This window comes from Pleurodeles waltl, chromosome 5, assembly GCF_031143425.1.
Source record: "Pleurodeles waltl isolate 20211129_DDA chromosome 5, aPleWal1.hap1.20221129, whole genome shotgun sequence".
In the NCBI taxonomy this organism is placed as follows: domain Eukaryota; kingdom Metazoa; phylum Chordata; class Amphibia; order Caudata; family Salamandridae; genus Pleurodeles; species Pleurodeles waltl.
Window position 1 is genome coordinate 666591862 of NC_090444.1, and position 24182 is coordinate 666616043.

A 24182-nucleotide genomic window follows, 5' to 3' on the forward strand; every position below is an offset into this window, starting at 1 on the left:
ACAAGTCCATGAAGTTCATGAGTGTTAGGCCACTCACCTGGAGGACGTGTCTGCAGAGACAATCTTGGATCCAACTCTGTTCCAACACAACGCCCGACCAAGGAATGATAACCTCAAATAATGCCCTGGCATCGGAGGAAAGGGGGTTGGGACAAAATAGTAAAAGAAACAAAGACTTGCACACTCTGAGTGGTGTCCAGTTCGCTATTCTGCTCAGAAGTGCCCCAATAGTCTTCCTCTTTCGGGGTATGCAGCAGAGACAACGAAAGGGAAGGAACACACGCCCTATATTAGCATTGGCATGCATTATTATAGTTAGTTCAAATAACATTTGAGCAATGGAAGTACATACTCTCAGAGATGCTTATAACAACACAGAAAATATGTACTCCTTTAGTTCTTGTGTGTTAGAAATTCCACCTCCTTTCGTGAGCTTCGGATAACAGTTCACAATTTTTTCCCTGGCAGCATATTACGTAATATGCTCATTATGTGACTGATCTTACTTTTTTGTTTGAGTTCTCTTTTTCTCTTTAAAAGTTCCCCTTGATGGGATAGGAAATGAGCAGCAGCAGTTTGAACAGAACACTAGAACAACATCATATTAATTAAAATGGCATCTTTGTAAAAATGTGGCACAACTGAATCATATTAATAAACACACTTCTAAATGTCAAATTAAAATAATTGTAAGTGCATTGTTGTTATTTCAGTATCTACGACTAGATTTCGCCATAAATAATTTGTCACCCAAAATTATGCATTATTATTATTGCAGGGGTCACTATTAACTTAAAAGTATTACCTCCCAAATCATTCAACCATGCACCAACCTTAGCAAAACACTTTCCTATCTTACTAAACCAGGAACCTACACTTTTCCACAAGCCAGGCTCTACAAAAGATTGCATTTCAGTTAGTGAAATTAGTAGTGTAAGATTCTATAATTATGCAATTATCAGGAATATACGCACAACAACTCTAAGTCTTAATTACCTTCCAGACTCCTCCTTTATTCACCAAAAGAACAGCTGATGCTAATCTGTTTTGCATAACCATAGCTCTAACACCAACCATCTCTTCATTCATCATCTTCACTGATACACAGGCATCAACTGCCATTCTATCCATTAGAGTAGACAAACTCTTAATCTTCACATCATTTATTGCAATGCCTATTGAAGGAATTGTAGCTACTTATGTGTCTAAAACTACTGTACCAAAGATCATGTCCACTCTCCTCACATCCATTACTTCATCAATTTCACACACGATAGATTCTAGGATACACTATATCATTACACCATGACCAAGCCATTTTTCGGGCAAATTGAAATTAGCATTCTTCCTCTCAAAATCAGTTTTCTACCAAACAAATAATCTCCACCCACCTCATAACTTCTTTCACTCAAATTCTCTCCCACATTTTCAACTTTACCAATCTTTGAAACTTTACTTCGAACCATACATAATTCACCTACTCTCTTGTGTTCCATTCTCAATGCAGGATGCATTTTTGACCTTCCAAGTTTCTTCACTTTCTTTAACTCTTCATCTAAAATTTTCCCCTCCTCAAAATTACTCACAACTTTAACTCCTCTCTCATCATATACACTAATAAACTCTTTTTCGTTTCTATTTAAACACACACACACATATTCCACATTAGTGAGTTTGGATGTATGCTCAGTTTGTACAATATTTTTAAATGCTTAACATACTTAATTTTAGGCTTATATAAACTAGCTGGAAGACTCTCAATTGCCACTTTAAAATCAGTTTAACATGGAGTAAAAGAATCAACACCATTGAATACAAATATATAAATGGTACATAAGGAATGGGATAATGGAAGTTGAGAATAGGTGATTCCATCAGCCACAGAGATATTAAGTAAAGTACGCAAATAGCATTTTCCTACTAGCATTATCCTTACATATTCATTATCCACCATAGAATAAATGTTATCATGAAACCCCTCATTAAAACTCTATCTAATTTGCCTTGAAGAATCTTATTATTAACTATTGTTAATTTATTACTTATAGAGACATTTCCCACATTAGATAATCAAATCAAATCAAATCAAATCATTAACATTTATAAAGCGCGCTACTCACCCGTGCGGGTCTCAAGGAGCTAGGGGAAAAAGGGGGGGGGTTATCGCTGTTCGAACAGCCAGGTCTTTAGGAGTCTCCGGAAAGCGGAGTGGTCCTGGGTGGTCCTGAGGCTGGTGGGGAGGGAGTTCCAGGTCTTGGCCGCCAGGAAGGAGAAAGATCTCCCACCCGCCGTGGAGCGGCGGATGCGAGGGACAGCAGCGAGTGCGAGGCCAGAGGAGCGGAGGAGGCGGGTGGGGACGTAGAAGCTGAGGCGTCTGTTGAGGTATTCCGGTCCCTTGTCGTAGAGGGCTTTGTGTGCGTGGGTGAGAAGTCGAAAGTGATCCTTTTGCTGACAGGGAGCCAATGCAGGTGTCTCAGGTGTGCGGAGATGTGGCTGCTGCGGGGTATGTCGAGGATGAGGCGGGCTGAGGCGTTTTGAATGCGTTGCAGGCGATTTTGGAGTTTGGCTGTGGTCCCGGCGTAGAGGGTGTTGCCGTAGTCCAGGCGGCTCGTGACGAGGGCGTGGGTCACGGTTTTTCTGGTGTCGGCGGGGATCCAGCGGAAGATCTTGCTGAGCATGCGGAGGGTGAGGAAGCAGGCGGAGGACACGGCGTTGACTTGCTTGGTCATGGTGAGAAGAGGGTCCAAGATGAAGCCGAGGTTGCGGGCGTGGTCTGTGGGGGTCGGTGCGGTGCCGAGGGCCGTGGGCCACCAGGAGTCGTCCCAGGCGGACGGGGTGTTGCCGAGGATGAGGACTTCCGTTTTTTCAGAGTTCAGCTTTAGGTGGCTGAGCCTCATCCAATCTGCGACGTCCTTCATACCCTCTTGTAGGTTGGTCTTGGCGCTGGCGGGGTCCTTGGTGAGGGAGAGTATAAGTTGGGTGTCGTCGGCGTAGGAGGTGATGATGATGTCGTGCTTGCGTACGATGTTGGCGAGGGGGCTCATGTAGACATTGAAGAGTGTCGGGCTGAGTGATGAGCCTTGGGGTACGCCGCAGATGATCTCGGTGGGTTCTGAGCGAAACGGAGGGAGGTAAACTCTTTGGGAACGGTTTGAGAGGAAGGAGGCGATCCAGTCCAGGGCCTGGCCTTGGATCCCGGTGGAGCGGAGGCGGGTGATTAGGGTGCGGTGACAGACGGTGTCAAAGGCAGCCGAGAGGTCGAGCAGAATGAGGGCGACTGTTTCACCGTTGTCCATCAGGGTTCTGATGTCGTCAGTGACTGAGATGAGGGCGGTTTCAGTGCTGTGGTTGGTTCGGAATCCGGTTTGTGAGGGGTCGAGCAGGTTGTTGTCTTCCAGGAAGGTGGTCAGCTGTTTGTTGACGGTCTTCTCTATTACTTTGGATGTGAAAGGCAGAAGAGAGATGGGGCGGAAGTTTTTTAGGTCGCTCGGGTCAGCCGTAGGTTTCTTTAGTAGGGCGTTGACTTCGGCGTGTTTCCAGCATTCGGGGAAGGTAGCAGAAGAAAAAGAAGAGTTGATGACGGTCTGGAGGTGCGGGCGATGATGTCGTCGGCTTTGTTAAAGATGAAGTGCGGGCAGGGGTCCGAAGGGGTGCCGGAGTGGATAGAGTTCATGATGGATTTGGTTTCTTCCGTGTTGATGTGGGACCAGTTGTTGAGGGTGATGGCCGTGGATGCCGGTTCGGTGGTGTATGGTTGGGTCTGGTGTCCGAAGCTGTCGTGGAGGTCGCTAATCTTGCGATGGAAGAAAGTGGCGAGGGATTCGCACAGATCCTGTGAGGGCGTGACGGCGTTGGCGCTGGGGTTGGAGAACTCCTTGACGATGCTGAAGAGTTCTCTGCTGTTGTGTCTGTTTTTGTCCAGTCTGTCGGTGAAAAAGTTCCTTTTGGCAGCGCGGATCAGGTGGTGGTGTTCGCGGGTAGCGTTCTTGAGGGCGGTCATGTTGTCAGCGGTGCGGTCCTTGCGCCAGGCTTTCTCAAGGGCGCGACAAGTGTTCTTTGATTCTTTGAGGGTGTCAGAGAACCAGAGAGGTTTTTTGGTGTTGGTCTGTCGATGCGTGCGTTTGAGGGGAGCAAGGATGTCTGCGCAGTTGGAGATCCAGTTTGTGAGGTTGAGGGCTGCGTCGTTGGGGTCGGTGGTGAGGGTGGGTTGGTTGGCGGCGAGTGCGGAGAAGAGTTGCTCTTCGGGGATCTTGTTCCACTGTCGACGAGGGATGGGTTGGGTGCGGAGGTGGCGGGTCTCGCGTCGGAATGTGAAGTGGACGCAGCTGTGGTCGGTCCAGTGTAGGGCGGAGGCATGGCTGAAGAAGACGTGTTTGCTGGTGGAGAAGATGGGGTCAAGCGTGTGTCCGGCGATGTGGGTGGCGGTGTTCACCAGTTGTTTGAGGCCGAGGTTGGTGAGGTTGTCGAGCAGGGTGGTGGTGTTGGGGTCGTTGTTTTGTTCCAGATGTCAGCACATGTACAGCCAAACTAAAACTACTATTATGAGTAGCATTGTAATCAATACAGTTTTACAGCATATGCTAAAAGCTATCTTCTAATTGAGACAGAAAAAACTATTGTAGAACTAAACAAATTAAAAATTAATTTTTTTTTAAAGCAATAATATTTTCTTATTATGATTTTGCTAAATCAATGATCAAAACAAAAATCAAAATTAGGGCTCGATTTAGAGTTTGATGATCTCCATAGGCTATAATGGGATCATAATATGGTGGGCGGTATATCCATCACGTTTGTGAAGGATTAACCCCATCCATCAAAAACTCTAAATCAGGGCCTTAGTCTTGTTAACAGTCCAAGAGTTAGTTTCAAAATTCTTAAAAAGTTCATTAGTCTTTATTCAGTGATTTTTCTCAGTTTGCTCCTTACAATCTTTCTTTTAGATTCTTTTGATTTTATCAATCTCTTTCAATCTAAACAGTCTCTTTACTACTTCAAGGCGCTTCTTCTGTTTCTACCTTACTCTCAGTTTCTGTTTCAGACCTTTACTGGCAATAGTCTACTAGTGGGTCATAATTTCCTAATTCTGCTGCTTCTTCTTCCTCTTCAGATAGTGTGACTAAATACACCCATTCTGATGAAGTGTGCATTCTATTTGGCTCCCTCCTTCTCATTGATCTTTTGGCCAATGGTGATACATGACCAGTAGTTTCAGTCTCTGTTTGTCCCTCAAATTTCTCAACTGGCTTACAGTGTTTTCTTTTGCAAGTTCTCATCTTTGGCATATCTTCCTCAGCCTCCTTTATTCACCAACAGTCTTGGTCAGAGTCTCCTTATTCTCCAAGGAACTTTGACTCGAGCTGGAATTTGACCTTGCAGTTGACCTTGAGCTTTGATCAACCTTATCTTTGTCTGCTTTGTTCACTGTAAATTTATTTTTTTATCTGATGGTCTTGTAATTCCAATTTTCAACTGCAACCTCTCATTGATTGGATCCAAGACTACAGAGACTACTTCTTGCCGCCACTCATGCTTTTGGCTTTTGCACTGCAACAGCTCTTCAATTTGTTCTCTGCTTTAAAATTGGACTTTATCAGAGCTTTCACTAACCTGAAAGTTCACCACTTTATTTCTTTTAGGTTCTTCCCTAGTTTAAAAATTATCACCCCCTCTGGATCTATGCTGTCAACTCAAGTTTGTCATGATGTTTGGCTCTGCTTGGGTTTGTACTTGACTCAGTGCACTTGACTCTGGACCAGCCAATTCACCCACTGCATCAACTCCTCTCACAATCTCTATATGAGCAGAGTGGATCGCAGGGGTACTTCAGCACATTTGACTGCAATGTTGTCAACCTTTCCTTTAAAGTTCTGCTCTACCTCTCCTCCAGGCAGCTGTTCTTGGCACATTTTTGGATTACTATCCAGTCGCCTGGATTTAACTCACACTCTGTATAGCCTTTGCTTCTTCTGTTGCCTCAGTCATCTGTTGAGAGTTAGGCTTCTCCATATCAGGCAGACCTTTGCAGTTATCTAATATAATGGCATCAGTTATTGAACCCAATGCAGCTAATGAGACACATTCAAGCCTCATTGCTCTGCCCATGATAATTTAATGGGCTGACAAACCAGTCTTTCTGTCATGAGTACCTCTCATGCTCATCAAAACAAGAGGAAGAGCATCAGGCCACCTTAAACGAGCGAAAGCAAAGATATTTGCCAGTTTACTGTTCACAGTTCCATTCACCTGCTCCACCACCACAGAATACTGAGACTGAGAACTAAAATTGAACCTTAGATTCTTCTCAAATGCTTCACAGGTGATTTGCAAAACCTCATTTCAAAAACAAGTTCCATGATCTGTCTCAAATGGAGTTGACAGAGGAAACATGGAATCAACTCCCTCAGCAACAATTTGGCAACTGTATGGCTATCTGATCTTCGACTAGGCTATGCTTCAATCTCCTCAAAGAACAAGCAGGCAATTTCTAAGATGTACTTCAATCCATTGCAATTTAGCATCTCAATAAAATATGGGGTGTGCAGAACTCTCAGAGTTTTACTCTGCAGGATTCTGCAGAGTTAGATAAAAACTGCCCACAAGATTGCATGGAGATCTTCCCATCTTTTCAAGATAAAAATATATATTACACGAGGTGTTCAATTTCATGAAAGCAGATAATAGTGCAGCTTGACAAAATAGCCTCTGGGGGAAGTACAACTGCATAAAGAATGGAAGATTGACATTGTGACCATGCTAAATTTAACCCCATGGAGTTATTATTTGCCAGCCAGGCATTGCTCATAGACAAAATCACTGTAATCGTTGAAAGCTGCACTGTATCATGATTCTGTGAGGCCACCAAGGATGACTGTGCCCTACATAAGTAGGTATAACATAACATACTTACAGGTCTTCAAGTGGGAGGGACCTGGACTGAATGCTAGAACTCTGGTGTTTTTCTATAGTATTCTTTTCCTCAGAGAATTCTGGTATTTCTGGTCACTCTGACGCACTTCTACAACAAGCTTCAGTTCATCCACATAGGCCCACACAGTTGTTCTTGCGTGGAGGCACTTGCCCTCAAACCCTGTAGCACAGAAATAGGGAGAACCCAACAACAATTTGTCAACTGTAAGGCTATCTGATCTTCGACTAGGCTATGCTTCAATCTCCTTAAAGATCAAGCAAGCCATCACCAAGATGTATTTCAATCTATTGTAATTTAGCATCTCAATAACGTTTGGGATGGGCAGAACTGACAGAGTTTTAATCTGCAGTATTCCACAAAGTTCCACTCACCTTTCCAAGATATGAATACATTTATTACATGAGGTGTTCAATTTCATGAAAACAGATAATAGTGCAGCTTGACAAAATAGCCACCACATGAAAGTGCATCTGCACAAATAATGAAATATTTACTTTGTGACTGTACTGACATTAACCCGCTGGAGCTCATATTTGCCAGCCTGGCCTCGCTCATGCAAAAAATCACTGTACTCTTTGGAAGTTGTAACGGTATCATTATTCTGTGAGGCCACCAAAGATGTCCGCACCCTACATAAATAGGTATAACATAACATTCTCACAGGTCTTTAAGTCAGAGGGACCCGGACTTAATGCTAAGTACTTTTTTATTTTCTTTATATTTCTTTTCCTCAGAGTATTCTGACATTTGCTTCACTTCATCTACATGAGCCCGCACAGCTTGTTCTTTGGTGGAGGGCACTTGACATTCCTAGTTGCGGTGCATGCATGTGTGCCAGCAGAGCCACCATTCAGCTATGGACTGCAAATACTAGTCTGGGACTTGAGTGCATAAGGGAATTGGATGCACTGCAGCAACAGTGACACAGGCAAAGGAGCAGAGGTGTTTAGGGAAGGGTCATAGGAGGTGACATGCTCCAGGCATAAGTACAGGTCAGGTGCCTTACTGCAGTGGTTAGCGCCACTGCAGGAATACAGACGTTTGTTGGTCCACTAGTTGGGGATGTGGGGTAAACTTGACCACATGGCAGATGGCGTAGTTTTTGGCAAACTCTGCGCTCCAATTGGAGCCTGGAGTGGCAAACCTCCACGGTGGAGCAGGGTTTACCATCCACCCCTAAATAAAATTTGCTTAGAGTCTCGTAAATGGTCCTTCTGATTTGCCAATGACAAACTAAGCAACACGAACAAGCATTCTCAGCAACATATCTGAATTTTGTATTTTCCCAATATTTGTAAATATTCTCACTAGGCTATCTCTTCTTGCATGAGCTCTGTTTGCAGATACTTGTACATTTGGTACAACATGGAATCTGACAATACATATTTATGGTCAGAATTTACATACAAATCCTGATCATTCTTCTTGTAGCCTGGTCTTTCCCACTTATGTTTCTCATTTTCTATAAATCTCCTGTAAATCCCCTGTGCTAAAGTTTTGGAGTTAAAGTAATTTTTTGCTAGCGGGAAACTACCTTGCGTCAATGAGATGCGATGTATGCGTCCCTGTGCAAAAAATGACAGTATGGCCGTAGTGCCATATCTATCCCCCCATGCTAAAATCAAGCACGGGTGAAGGAGGCATTAAATAATGGCGCTGAGCTTGCTTAGCGCCATTATTTAACGCCTGGGACAGGGCAGGCGTTAAGGGACCTGTGAGCCTATTTCCATGATCAGAGACCATAGAATGGGCCCACAGGTGCCCCTCCCTAGCCCCAGGGACATCCTCACCCACACCAGAGGGATACCAGAGGATGTAAATAAAAAAAGTATGGAACTGTGTAGGCACATTTATATATGTGCTTTGTGACCCTGATTATGAGTTTAGGTGTTATTTATAAATAACTATACCACATGGTACATTATATATCAGGTGTGATAAATAACACCTATTATGAGTTGATGGAGAATAATATGTGTTTTTGGTGTTTAACACAACAAAATCAACATGCTACAGTAAATAATGTATGCTTTTTCACCTGTTAAATTTTGGCAGATTTGACCTGCCCAAATTTAATCAAAATTGAGGTACTTAAAACATTTGATAATTATCGGATATGTTAAATGTTAAATACCTACTAACTTATAATGCTGACCTCTGCGTAGACAGGGGTCTAAGCACAGGTCAGAATATTCAGAGATGCTTGTAATAAGGCCCTATGGCCCTGATTTATACTTTTTGGTGCAAAACTGCACCAGCGCAGTTTTGCACCAAGAAGTTTAGCACTGACCTGAACCATTTCTGAGCACCAGCCAGGCACCATATTTGTGGAATGGTGCAAGCCGGTGCAAAGGGTAGGCTAGCGTAAAAAAAAATGACGTTAGCCGGGTGGGGCTGGCGGTATGGAAGAAGGGGATTCTTCACCAAAAAATGACATTAGGCAGGTTAGAGTAAAACAAAAATATTTAACCAGCCTTGCTGGACAAGGTAAGTCAGGCATCCGACAGGGTAGGGTGGTGGATGTTGTGTGTGTGTGTGTGTCTGAGTGCGTGCATGAATGTGTGTGTGAATGCATCTGTGTGTGTTGTGTTGTTTGCTTGGTTGTATGCGTGTGAGTGAATGCGTGTAAGAATGGTGAAGTGAGTGCGTGTCTGCATGTCAGTGTGATTCTGTGTAAGAATGTGTGTGAGTATGCCTGGAAGTATGTGTGTATGCCAGTGTGTGTATGAATACATGTATGCCAGGGTGTGTATGAATGCATGTATGTCAGTGTGAGTGAATGGGTGTATGCGTGGTGTGTGTCGGTGTAAGTGTGCATGTATGTGGGGGTGTGGGGTGCTGTGACTGTAGTTGGGGGAGGGGGGTGATGTGTGCGTGTGTGGATGTGGGGGGTGGGGTCATCTGTGTAGTATGTAAATGTATGCAGGTGTGTATGTGTGTGGGGGTGGGGAGGGTGTGAATGCATCGGAGGAGTTGTGGGGTGAGTGAGTGGATCGGAGGGGGTAGAGGGTGAGTGAGTGGATCAGAGGGGGTGGGGGTTAGTTTGTGTGTCGGGTGGGTGGGGGGGGTGAGTTTCGATGGAGGGGGTGGGGGCGTCAGGTGAGTGTTGGGGGTTGGGGAGCCACCTACCTGTGACAGGAAAGGAATTCCCTGTCACAGGTAGGGCCTACTGTCATGGTTTTCGTGTTGTTGCTAACGCCATGAAAACCATGGTGGTAGGCCGGCTCATAATGCCATGGGTGGTACTATGTCAGCCGCCCGGCTGAAGATAGACATCTCCGGCCCGGTGGCTCATACCGCCATAGCGATATGAGTGGAGAAGTGGCGGGTTGGCTGTAGCCAACCTGCCAATCTCATAATGTGGCAGTATGTACTGCTAGCCTGTTGGCGGTAATACCACCACACCAACCCTGGCGGTCAGAAGACCGTCAGGGCCATAATGAGGCCCAATGTCTTTTATCGAAGTGTTTTGGTTTGGAGTGGAATGGTTATATGTGGTGTGAGGTGGAATTTTGTGGGTTGGATTGCAATCGGTAGTTGTGGAATTTTGTGGGGTAGAATTGTGTGGTGTGGAGAGGATTTGTATAGTGGAATTATATGGCATGGTGGATAGACCATGGTAGGGTGAGAGTTACATAGAAAAGAAGACAAAGAGGTATAGGTAGTTTGTGCACGAAGTGCTGAATGAACTTCAGAAAGAGTGTGTGAGAAAGAGAGAAAGACAACAGATCTATAAAGAGGAAGCACCTGTGTATGCAGAAGACACTCCAAGAAGAGGGACAGAACCTTGAAAAGGCATGGGAAAGAAACTGTGCTCAAAGGCCGGAATTCAATCATGTGAGAGAGGCAGAAAGAGTGAGTGTCAGAGCGAGAGAGAGGGGTGAGAGAGTATGAGAGAAAGAGACGGACTGGTTGCTTTGCCCAAAGAAACCTTATTAACCTCAAAGTAAAGCAGGTGTTCAGAGAGGCAATGATCACTCACCAGCTAATGGTGGGACACTAAGGATGGCCACTGGACCGAGAGAGGTGTGTGAGCCGACAGAGAGAGGAAGAAAAGAGACGGGCTGTGCACATCTCCCAGTTTCTGTGTATAGCTGAGAGCAGCACTGAGACGAGTGGTGGGGCCATGGCGGGGGGGGTGGCAAGTGGTGGATGAGTGCACAGGACAGGAAGGTAGGGGAAGGCAGCATGTGTGAGCAGGCATCAAAAGCAGTGTGAGGGAAGGATGAAAGGGGGCAGTGGGAGTGCTAGATGAGAGGGGCAGGGGGAGTGGGAGGGAGAAATGAGAAAGGCAATAGGGGTGTGGGGGAGAGATGACTGGGCTGGTGGAAGTGTGAGGGAGAGATGATAGGGAGCAGTGGCATTATGAGGGAAAGATGACAGGGTTGGTGGCAGTGTCATGTCCTAGTTTCATTTGCCCAGCCTTACCTTTCCCCATGGGCCTTCCCACCACAGATGTCAGATTTGCTGGGAGGAGGCATACAAAAAATATTGCATACATAATTAGTCCAACTATCTTTCACTGCTAAGCAACCACTGATAGCTTGATGCAATACATGTACCCATAGTTGGTTAAAATGTGTGTGCCCGCATATGTCTATATATAGATGTGTACACACAGATGTGCATTCAAAGTCATATTTATTCATTTTAAGCAAACATAATCAAGTGTTTACACATATATGTACATACATTGTTTACAATAGTCCTTTGTAAGTGGCCCTCACCAGTTTTATCTGTACCCAACCCCTAAATATCTCTTTTAGTGATGCCAAGGGATGTACGAGATTGGAGCAGAAAATGTCTCTCGGACCTCTCAAGCAGTTTTTTGGTTACAACAAGACATTTTCGACTGGAGCTTGTGTCAGTGGGGCAAACACTTTACAAAAAAGATTTAATACCCGTAATAAGAAGTTGTCCTGAACCTAGCAGGCCCATGTTCCAACCAAAGCCAGCATTGTGTTCATGTAAAATCAAGTACACTGATAATCAGGACTGCATTAGTAGGCTGCTGCACACTGGAGAAAAAAGAGTGTTTTTAATATAATTATTCTTTTTTATATAGCAGGAACTCGCCCAAAGATATTGGAACACATGAGCACCAGTTTAATCACAAAAGGACATATTCATATTTTTTGAAGGCACGGGGGATAAAGTGATTTGCCTATAGTCACACAATGTTGAGCGATGCCGAGACTTGAACCTGCTTCCCAGCTCCAAAGACGGCAGGTCCAGCCTTTTTAATGCCCTGAATGGATATATGTTCTTAGTGTATCTAAACATGTTTTCTAGCCACACCTGTATTTCCAAATTACATCAGCCTGGGTAATATTTTTGTTTACTATGTTCAGGCAGACATATGGTCATTATGGCACAAGTTAGGTTTAGTAAAGTGGAAAAAGAATGGCCCATGTCTGTCGTAGAGCACATTCCAATTACTCCAGGGATCGTTAAATTAAATGCCTGCAGATACAAGCACGGGCCTCCTTTAAAGCAAGCAACCAGGCACCCACTTTCCTGACAACAAACCAGCCATGACCAGACCTTTGTGAAATGCGAAGACTGAACATGCCCCTCATTTGAATCAAAACACCCTACCCTCATGTTGTGCAGCTGAGCCATATCAAGACAAGTCACTGAGGAAAAACAACACACTTTTCAAGCTAGGTATATTTGCAAGTCAAGAAGATTAACATCAACATGTCCCGGGAATTGAATTGTCATAAAACTCTACCCTAGCAGCTCGATAGCTTCATGGTTAGGCAGCAGAATGGTTTGTCTAATCCTAAACATTAAACATGGGGAGTTAAGCATGCAGACATTATGTGGATTGATGCCCAGGAATCCCAACTAAGTGCTCCCTGGCTCCCAATCCGGAAGCGTATTAGTCAACCCACAGGACTGTCCATGAGCACATTGCCCTGTATCGCTAATACTAACGGGCTGCTGGTCCTTAAGCAACCAGGAGTACCCATTTGCTTCAACATTGTTTCCGGGGAGGTATGGCAAATACTGATGTAGAGCTGCGTAGCTTCCAAGCAGATGCCAAGGGGTCCAGAAAGGGCATGCAGTCATGCTTACATGTTGTAGTCAGAGAAGCTCATGCAACATGCACAACACAGCAGGGCAAACTCTGTGCTTACCATGCTTTCTGACATTTGCAGATCACACATGTCCAACTCAACTGTTTCCACAATCTTACACACCAGGCTAGCTCCCAAAATGTGCCAACAGTTGCCTAGTGTTTTTTTTATCTTCCGAGGATGACTAAAACAATGAAAAACAAGGTCTTCCCAAAGGCTCCATTGCAGGGAAATACAAACATGCTTTCTAAAATACTGGTTTAAGCTTAAATTACACACGGAAGAAATGAAAGAGGGTGGGGTGGGTACAATGGAGATTCATCCGAGCAGCGAGAGGTTTACAATTTGAATGCTTGAGAGGAAAAGCAACCCTGTGCACAAGCATTACCACAAGCACAATCTGTAAGAGTCCCAGTCAGGACTGTTGGCATTAGCTTTTTAAAAAGCTTTGGAAAAGCCAATAATTTTTGGGAGAGTGGGTTAAGGAGGGCTTGGAGTGGGTCTTGAACAAAAAGCAAGCCGGGGGGATTTAAAAATAATGGAGATTGGTGGGCAGGGGATTAAAAACAACTGATAGTGGGAAGAGGGCAGGGATGAAGAAAATGGCCCAAAAATGAGGATGTTATTATAACAGAGATGGGACGGGATGAAGTTAAAAACAACTGAGAATGGAAGGAGGGCGGGGATGAAGAAAATGGGCTGACAACTAAAAGTAGCAAAATATTGGCATCTGAGGTGGCTGCTGTAACTAGTGATCTCGCTGTGACACAATACAAACAAGCGGGAAAAAAAGTGAAATACCTGCTGCACATACTGCTGCGTCTCTCCTCCATAAAGTTTGCAGATGATTTAGTCCCCAGCCCTGAACAATCTGCCCAAAGCAGGCATCAATTATGGATGAGGAGATGTGTACGCAAGAGTCAGCGGGACGCAAAGGTGAAGGGGCAATGCTGCAGCACAATCTCTCTGTATTTGCTTGCTTCTCAGCCCTCAGCCTGCCAAGCTTACAGCTTTGAGGTGTCAACTCTGAGAGTGGAGCATACCTGAGTGACAGCACACAGTCGGAGTGCTTACAGCAAACTGTTCAAATGAAATGGGAGAAAGTGAATGAAGTTGTGTAAAGAAATGAGAAACAGGAATATCAGAGGAACATTTTGCGAGCAGAGAGTGGAAAGAAAAATCAGTGCTCTGAAATGAAACATACGGACGATAGCGAAAGGATCCATGCAGCAGGGCAGGTCCCAGGGCAGGAACAAAACAGCCAAAAGTTAGAACAAATGTAAACTACTCACCAATTAAAATAAAAGGAATTTTAAAAGGCAGAACAACAAACCAATGAAAATCGATGGGCGTGCTTAAAGCCCACAGAGTAAATACGCATGTCTTGAATACAGCGCATGCCCGATCTAAAAATGTCAAGATAACTCTGCTGAATAATGTTCCTGCTGGAGAGAGATACATTTTTGTCTGATTGCAGTTTGACCCATCATAAAGTTTTACAGAGCAACTTTATTATCATGCCTACTACAAAGAACATGTACCATGCGGGTCACAGAACAGTATTTTATGTGGATATCTCAGTGGGTTAGTGCTTTTGTCACAGAGATCCTTTTCTTACCTTCAGTTCATAAGTTACAATCTTAATATAGCGGGTTGACCCGCTAACTTTCATCAAAGAGCTGCATGGTATGGGTTGGAACGTTATGTTTTTTCTACCGTCTTTCATTATTCTAATGTTTCTAAAAAGGGTTTGTTAATTTTAGGTAGAAATATATTCTTATTGGTAACGCCAACCCCAACCATTGGAGTATGTTTTAAATCCTGAGTTTCTGCTTCTCCAGAACAAACACTCCTAAAATATGTTGCCTACTGGTATGCATGACATGCGATTCCTACACTTTATAATCCTTTTTGTTTTATGTAACATTTCCTATGCACTGACTTACACATGAATTATTCATTGTCTCTGTATGAAGTGTGTGTGATGTAAAGTGCTCTGATATCCTACATTGTCATGAGTAGTGCTATAAATCAAATGAAATACACATGAGAGAGGAGCTATGGAGAGATGAGGGGCACTGGTGAAGTGAGGGAGTGAGGGAATCTTTGGAGAAACAGGTCAGGGGGATGCCAAAAAAAGGTTGTTGCACTGCGTACAACCGGCTCTAAAGCTGGCCCTGCAAGCAAGGAGTCTCCTGGGCTATGAGGACTCGGGTAGGACATCTGGGGTAAATTGGGGGTGTATCAAAAACTCATAGGTCCACAGCAGAGAGAACGGAGGTCTCTTCAGACTCAAAGTGAGGGCCAGCAGAAATGACCCAAGGGCAGAGTGAAGTCCTTTTTGGCAATCTTTATTAAGCTCTAAATTGCATCACAGGAGATTTTCCTGGGGCTGTTTGAACTGGCAGGGTGGGGCTGAGCATCTTTCAATGTCAGCTAGTCAAAGTTAGTGACAGGAGACCAGTCCATGGATTCATTCATTTGCAACACATGATGTTGAAATTATCATGTTGGAAACAAAAAGCTTGAAATTGTAAGTTTCACATTAGGAGCTGTGTTGATCTTTTACAGAGGAGCACAAGATTCCAGTTTTGTGTTTGTGGTGGAGCAGCACAATTTAGACTCTGGCCCTCATTATGACTGCAGCGGTCTCTTGCCAAGACTGCCGCAGCCTCTGGAAGACCGCCAGTGCTGGCAGTCTTTCTACCGCCATATTATGACTGCCACTGGATATCCGCACTGCCGGAGGTTGGATATCAGGCGACATTCATCACGGCGGTCGGCGACGCTTAGGCGGTTCCACTGCCGGCACCACCACGCTAGAAAAAGACCGTCCAAAGAACTACAACCAGTAATTCTGTGTGGCAGTCTTCTGGTGGTGTGGCAGTGCCGGGTCCTGTCCCATCACAGAGAAGCACCTCGTCGGACGAGGTAAGTGTCATCTGCAAGGGGAGGGGGGCGTGAATGGCTGTGTGAGTGTGTGTATGCATTTCATGAATGTGGGGGAGGTAAGGGGAGTGTCTGTGTGTGCATGCGTGTGTCTGTGTGTAAATGTGGAGATGGTGATGCATGTGTGTACGTGGGGGGGTGTGAGTGAGTGCGTGCAGGTGCGTGTATGTATGTATGTAGTTCAGGGGGGATGGTGGGTATGTGATGTGTATGGGTAAGTATGCGTGTCTATGGGGGTGAATGTTGTGAGTGCTTGTAAAGTGGGAGTGTGTCTGTATGTGATTGTGTGTGGGTGCATGCTTGTGTATGTGCCAAGGTATTTGGGGGTATCCCGGTGACAGGAATGCAAGTTCCTGTCGTCGGGATACCTTACCGCCAGCATTTTGTGGTGACGAGACCGCCAGGACAAGTCTGGCGGTGTCCCGAGTCAGAATAACCTCAACGGTTATCCGACTCCTGCCGTGCTGCAGGTGGAAACCTCCTGCCTGGCGGGCCACGGTAAAGCGGTGGGGAAGCGGCCGTTTGGCAGTGGCCAAACCTCTGCTGTCATAATATGGTGGTCTGCACCATCGGTCCCACGGCGGTGAGACCGCCACAGCGGCCCTGGCGGTCCATGGACCGACAGGGTCATAATAAGGACCTCTATTCTTTACATCTCATTGTGCATTTACACATTTGACATTATATTTACTGTGTGCCTCAATAATATTAACTTTTGTGAATATTTAATCACATTAATGAAATGTAACCACTGAAAGACTGAAGCTTTATAAATGTATGCACTAATGTTTACTTGAAATGCTTACACGTATTCATTATTCATGTTCAAATTTATGCTTTAGGTTGTATTTGCAGAAGTAACATATGTTTCTTTTATCCATGTTTTGCTTTTATTTTGAGCGTTTTGTGTGTACATATATAATCATATGTATGAAATGTGAATTAAATACTTAGTAAAAGTTAGCCTGACTACCGGCCTTAATTTTGAAAAGTATTTTGCTTGGCTAGCATGTTCTCTCTTTTGCAGGTGCATTTGAAGATTTTACTAGCTAGAAAAAGGGATATTATTATGTATTAGTTTTGCTGAAAGTAAGGCCTGAGAAGAGAAAACTTGGCAAGAGACATGAAGACCGAATGAGCAGTTGAAGTATCCTTTTCATCGTATTTAGCAAGCAGGGATATTCAAGTTTGCAGTAACTGTCCACAGTTCTATGATATGAGAAATTCAAGTGATGTTGTAAATGTGCTCCACGGACTAGGAGACGATTGGTTCCTGGCACGGCAGGAAGAGACACGATTGATGCTGAAGGCTCTGTATGTTTTAATTAACACTTACCTTGTTAGAAGATAAGGCAGATTCACTTAGACTTCGAGGGTACAGACCTCTCTGTTTTCTTTCTTCTCGCAAATGTAAAGCTTTGTGCTAAACAATTATGGGCTTGTTTACAAGCCTTGTGGTGCAGGGCAGCACAGCAAGTGGCCTTGTTGTGCTGCCCTGCACCACAGGGAAAGGGCAGAAATGCACTGCATCTACAAGATAGAGCACATTTCTGTCCTCTCCTCGATGCTGGTGCACAATGAGCTGCCTAGTGCCAATGCAGCCACCCTTGCACCATTTTGCAAGAATGCCTGCATTGCAGACAGGATTGTTACTGTGCAGTAAAGGACACCTTTGTGCATAACAACAATCCATGCAGCACACATAGAAAGAGGAAAAACAGAGGAAAAATAAAGATATTTCTCCTCATTGCACCTTCCCTGGGGAGGTGTAAGATTTTGACGTACTTTACAGATTCTGGCAAATCTGGGAATGCATCAAAACACATGTGCGAAAAACCCAATGCAATGCCCTTGAAACACCTCCCTGACATAGTGTGAGGCAACGTGTTGCAACGTGTTGCAACATGTTGCCTGAAGGCCATGAAAAGCCAGGCAAAGTGGCTTTGAGTGGCCTTGTAGATATGGGCCTGCACTATGCACCACCAGTGCGCGCCAAAAGTGGCTTGTAACTAAGCCCATTATTTTCTTTGCTAGACGACTTCTACTGTAGTGTTCCTTATGCTGAAACCTTCTCGCATTTCAAAGGTTCCCTAAGATTTAATTGAAACCATCCTCATTCCTTACTTAGAACTCTGATCAGATGATTTTAGAATCATTTCATATTTTGAAGCGAGAACAGGATTTTCTTTATGGAACATCTACTTCTAATTCTTAGTGACTGTATTGCAATGGCGGTTATTGCTTTGCATCTTAATCTGATGAGACCGAACCAACTGCATTGTCTATGCTTGCCAGCTGTAATCCTGTTTCTTTTTAATATTTACATTACATGCATAGATATTGGATTATTGATTCAAAATAATGTTAGTTAACTTCACTCACCAATTCTTGGTTCTCATTGTATGGCCAAATGGGATTCACAAAATTTGAATTGTTTATTATTGTTAAGTCCGTCAGCTCTCAGTCAACTTCAAAAGATCCATCACATGGGAGATTGTAAAGCAAGCTCCTGCCAGTGCTTAATTTGTAAATAAAAACGTGCTGGTGCCCAAAGCTCTCCTCTGAAACAGGCAGCTGCTGCAATTAAATGTGCGAGCACAGAATACTGAGGGAGCATAATCTTTAAACCATTTTAGGCCTCTTTAATCCATTAATCCATGCCCCTTCAGCTCACTCTTGCAGCTTTCAGCATTTTCCCTTTGAAAAGCTTTTTAGTTTTTCACTTTCTCTGTCTTTTCCATATGAGTCTTTTGCTCGCACTAAGGCCCATATTTATACTTTTTGACGCAAAACTGTATTTGCACAGTTTTGCATAAAAAGTATAGCGCTGGCTTGTGCTATTCCAGAGCACCAGCCGGGTACCAGATTTATGGAATCCCGCAAGCAGGTGCACTGGTTGGGCTAGCGTCAGTAAAAATGACGTTAGCCGGGTAGGGGTGGCGGTTCGGGGGGAGGGAGGTTGCCTCAAAAAATGAAGCTAGGTTGGTTAGAGGCAGAAAAAATGCCTTTAGCCAGCCTACTGTCATTTCCTGATGCAAAACCATCCATTCCACATGACTCCTGTCCTATAAAAGACCGGAGTCATGCCCACCACCCCAATGGCCAGCACAGGGGACAAGTGTCCCATGGGCATGGCCATTGCACCCAGTGCCCAGCCCCCAAAGGTACTTAAAAATATTTTAAAATACTTACCTCTACCTACCCCACTTACCTGGGATGGCGTCCCCCATCCTCTGGTGTACTTCTGGTGTGGGTGGGGGTGTTCGTGGGGCTTGAGCTGGGCACCTGTGTGCTCTTTCCATGGTGTTTGACCATGGAAATGGGTCCACAGGTCCCCCAATGCCTGATCTGACCCTGCCATCAAATAATAATGCTAAGCAGGCTTAGTGCCATTATTTGGGCCTGACTCCCCCCGTGCACCATTTTTGCACGGGAGAATAAATAAGGCGCTAGCGGCTATGAGTCATTTTTTGGACGGGAACGCCCACCTTGCATCTCATTGGTGCAAGGTGGTTTCACATATCCCAAAAATTATGTTAACTCCTATATTTTGGCGCTAGACGGGTCTAGCGTCAAAATATAAATATGGAGTTAAGTTTGCGCTGAATTTGCGTTAAAAAATGATGCAAATTCAGCACAAACAGATTCTAACTATGCCCCTAAATGTTTGAGGCAGAAAAATAAGTGCCGGCCCTCAAAAAATAAGTGCTGGTGCCCCGTACCGGAAACCACTAGCTCAAATTAAGCACTGGCTCTAGCACACTCTCAGTGGGAAGGGTCACTCAAAGGGTAGCAGTCCCCAAGATTTGTGAACATGTAGCATAATGACTAATGTACATCATCAATGAGATATTGCTGCAGTGAATGAAACACATACATTAAAACATGCTAATCAGTTAATTGAATGGATGAGGTAATTTTGACAAATACACATATTATACATTTTCATTGTTCGTCTTGACTACTAACAGAAACCAACGTTTTCCAGAACCACGTTGTTCATGGCTGTTAGAAAGTAGTCTTTTTCTGCTGTGGAAAGTCAGTATTTCGCTGGTAAACTTATTGCATGGGTAGTTTTGTGGCAGTTATGTAATCTTCACCCTTAGGAGAAAAAGTTTAAAATGGTGGCGTTTGCTACCTACCCTAGTGCGCTTGGAACAAATATAAACGTGTAACAGTAATAAATGCAATGTAAAAAAAAACTTTTCTTGTGCAATGCTACCACCTTATGGGGTTTTAGTTCATTTTCTATTCCATACCGAGCGAGATCACATTCTATTAATAAATGAGTGGCATAGAGGTAGCATATGGCAACTAATAAATCTATAGTTTTGAAGGCCTAACAGAGAAAAATAATATGAAAATTAAAATGTGCACGTTCAAATTGTGGTGGACATTAGTGCCTACCAGTTGTATTTTGGCATTGTGTTTAATATGAAAACATTTTGCATATATATTTGAGAGAATTATTAATAAATATTACATGAAGGTATTATTTTTAAGGGAGTCCAGTAGAAAAAAAATGCATTTTGAGTATTTACTGAATACGAATTAAACACACTTGTATTGAATTACATGGTTTTCATAACATGTGAAAAATAAGTACATGTTTAAAATTACTTTGACATAACATGAATAATGTTTTCAAATAAATCATTTGTTTTGCATATTTGATTTGAAGTTAAATGTGTGCAATACTTTGTATTAATGTATTGATTGTATTAATGTGCATTAGGCTTTCTTAACATGACTAGGCCTGGCAGGTTAATTTTGTAAGCAGAAGCTCATTTAATGTAATAGTATTTGTTCTAGCTGCTGAATCGCAGTGGAAGGCATGTGAAAGAATATTAGCTTAGTTTATTGTGTGTCATGGGAAAGGAACTGTAAGTTTCAAATTATTAGAACATGTAATATTTTGTTGGAACTCTGTGACAGAGGAAGCTGAGAATGTAGTATTCCTGAGAAGATTTCAAAAATTTGCAAACTTGGTGGTGCCATTGTTTATGAATGGATGCTGAAACTGATGCCTAGTGTGTGCCCACCTGATGGACCAATTGGATTTTGGTTATTTTAATTACAAACAACTTTGGAATCAAAGTCAGTTACCATCTGAACCTTCTTGAAGTTAGTCCATCGCCAGCTCTTCTGAGAATAAGTTTTATGCTTGCTTAGTCTGTTGTGACATTTCTCTTCTTTGAGTTTCTTGATGAGTTTTCGCATCGTAGTCTTAACTGCTCTATTCTGTTATGTGGTTCAGTACTAATATCAGTACTCATATGCCCAACTAATTCTGAGCTGCTGATTTGTCCTATGTGTAGCTCACGTTCTGCACTGTCCTGATGCTGTTATCAATTGATGCTGGAAGAAGGTGAATGCTCTGTTCGACGAATCATCGTTGTATGCTGTCCCATGAGGGGAGGTATAACTAAATATGGTTTCTTGTTTGCTTTTTAGCTTAGTCACTTACGACAGCATATTTTTATAGTTAGTTACCCTAATTAGATATTTTCCAAATTATTTTTGCCTTCTTTTCTTTTTGCCGCATGTGTTAGCCCGTTCCCACACATATAAACCTTAATTCTGGTTAGTTTTAGGAATAGCCCAGCCCTCAAATTGATTGGTAAAACTGTATTTTGATGATTAACTGATGTCAGTATCATCTGCTTTAAATTCAAATAATATTGTGCATATTGTGTTGTTGTTAATTTACATAATTTACATAATTCTTTTGGAGTGCCTAACAGTATTGATGTTTAATAGGTTGAATATTTTTCAGTGCTTGAAGCTTATGGTTTTCATGTATGTTTATAATGTAGTTTTGTGCATCATTTATGTGACATTGATTTTGGGATTGTAATAAAGCTTTGAAACGTTATTCAGTTTGGAGTTTTGTTTTTGTGTTGAATTGTTCACGGTGTTTAATTATGTTTATGGGTTTTATGTCAATGATTTGGAATTGTATGATTCTAACTACTGAATCCGTCATCAAGTCCAAAGGTTTGATTGACCTATGAGGGTGAGAAAGTGTGATGGTGTCTCACCTGAGAGCTTGCGGTTTCTGAATCCAAGGCAGGAAGAAGACCTCTGTAGATGCTCCAGCAATACTGTGTATCTCGCATCAATACTGCAATACCTTTTACCATATAACGTTTTGCTACCTAAATTTTCATTTCATTGACGAGCTTCTTTGGTAGTTACATTATTTTTTGCCTCAATCAACACTTTGAACAAGTAAAAAGATATGTGGGCTGTACTTGGTCAGCCACTAAAATGCTCATGTAAAAATCTAAGGGTCACATTTACGAGGATTTGGCATTGGGCAGTGCAGCAAACCACCTTGCTGCGCTGCCCTATACTAAAGTGAAAGGACAGGAATGCACCTTATTTGTGCAATACGGTGCATTCCTGTCCTTTAACCCCTGCTTTGCCACTGTTTCAGCAGGCTAGCGCCAAAGCAGGCACCCTTGCACCACGGTGCAAGATGCCTGTATTGTAGACAGTATTGTGTTTGGGAAGGAAGGGGCACCTTCCTGCACACAACCAATCCATAGAGGTGTTTTCCTCTTTCTATGGGTGAATGCAGCACACATAGAATGAGGAAAAAACTAGGAGAAATACAAATGTTTCTCTTCATTACACCTGCCCCGCTGAAGTGTAAGGTTTTGACACCTTTCCAGGATTAGAAGTCCTTCTAAATCTGTGAAGGAGTCAAAACCCATGGGAGTTGCATTGCAAAACCCACTGAAATGCCCAAGGAACGCCTCCCTGGTGCAGATTAAGGCAGCTCAGTGACTTGCACTGCCTTTCATTACTTCACAATATGAGGCCATTCAAAGCCACACAAAGTGGCTTTGCGTGGCCTCATACATGTTGAGAGGTTTGCACCTGTGCAAACCTCTTATAAATATGCCCCTAAATTAATTGTCTAAAGCTGCAGTAAAAAAACCTGAAAGTTATGAGATCCTACTTGCTTATAGTCGTAAGACTGAGATTCTTTTAGCTAAGAACAACACATTCTCAGTTCAGAGCACAACTGAGTAAGAAAAAACAACTCAAAGTGAAACTGAAATTAGGAAGAGTGATCTGAGGTGTGGATTAGGTAGCAGACATCGACGGCTACTCTGGGTGATAAAAATCAATTAATTTTCTTCTTTCACTATTGTGAATTTGTGATCGAGTACCTGAGCTGGCACTAAGGGATCTTATTTTTGTGACAATGGCACTGTGCAGCCACTGGGAAAGGGCAGGTATGTACTGTATTTAAAGCATATGATGCATTCATGTCCTTTCCCCCTGAACTGGTGCACAATGGGCTGACTAGCGCCAATGCAGGCACCCTTGCACCATGCTACAAGAGTTCCTGCACTCCATGCAGGAATGTTTTTGTGCAGGAAGGAGCACCTTCTTGCACAAAAACAATCTTTAGAGGCATATTCCTCTATCTATGGGTGCAGCAGAATGCAGCACACAAAAAAAGGTACGGATGAGAAATAAAGATATTTCTTCTTGTTAAGCCTCTCCTGGGGAGGCGTATCTTTTTGCCACATTCCCACGTTTACCAGGTCTGGTAAATCTGGGAATGAGTCACAAACCATGGGAGTTGAGTGGGAAAACCCACACAATGCCAATGGCACATCTCCCTTGCATAGAGTAATACACACAGTGATTTATGCTGCATTGCATTACTCCAGATATTTTAAGCCATACAAAGCCACGCCAAGTGGCTTTGAGTGTCTTAAATAATCTGACTTAGAAGTTTGCGTCACCTTTGTACCATGAGCATGGTGCAAGCATGACACAAAGCTCTCATAAGAGACACCTTCCAGCAAAAAACAATCTTCAGAGGCACTTCCTCCTTCTAAGTGTACTCCAGAATGCAGCATACATAGATGTAGGAAAAAAATAAGAGAAATAAACACATTTCTCCTCATTACGCCTCACTTGAGGAGGCAGTGCATTTTGACACATTTCCAGGTCTACCACAAATGGTAAATCTGGGATTGCACCAAAAACCATGGGTGGTTGCCTGGGAACACCCATGCTCCACCCACTGAATGCCTCCCTGCTGCAGAGCAACGCAAGGCAGCAATTTACACTGCCTTGCGTTACTCTAGATTTATCCATTGATGCAGGGCCACACAAGGTGGCCTTGCATGACTTGATAATTATCATTTAGGTTTCGCATCTCCCTTGTGCCCCCTTACGTGGTGCAAGGGTGA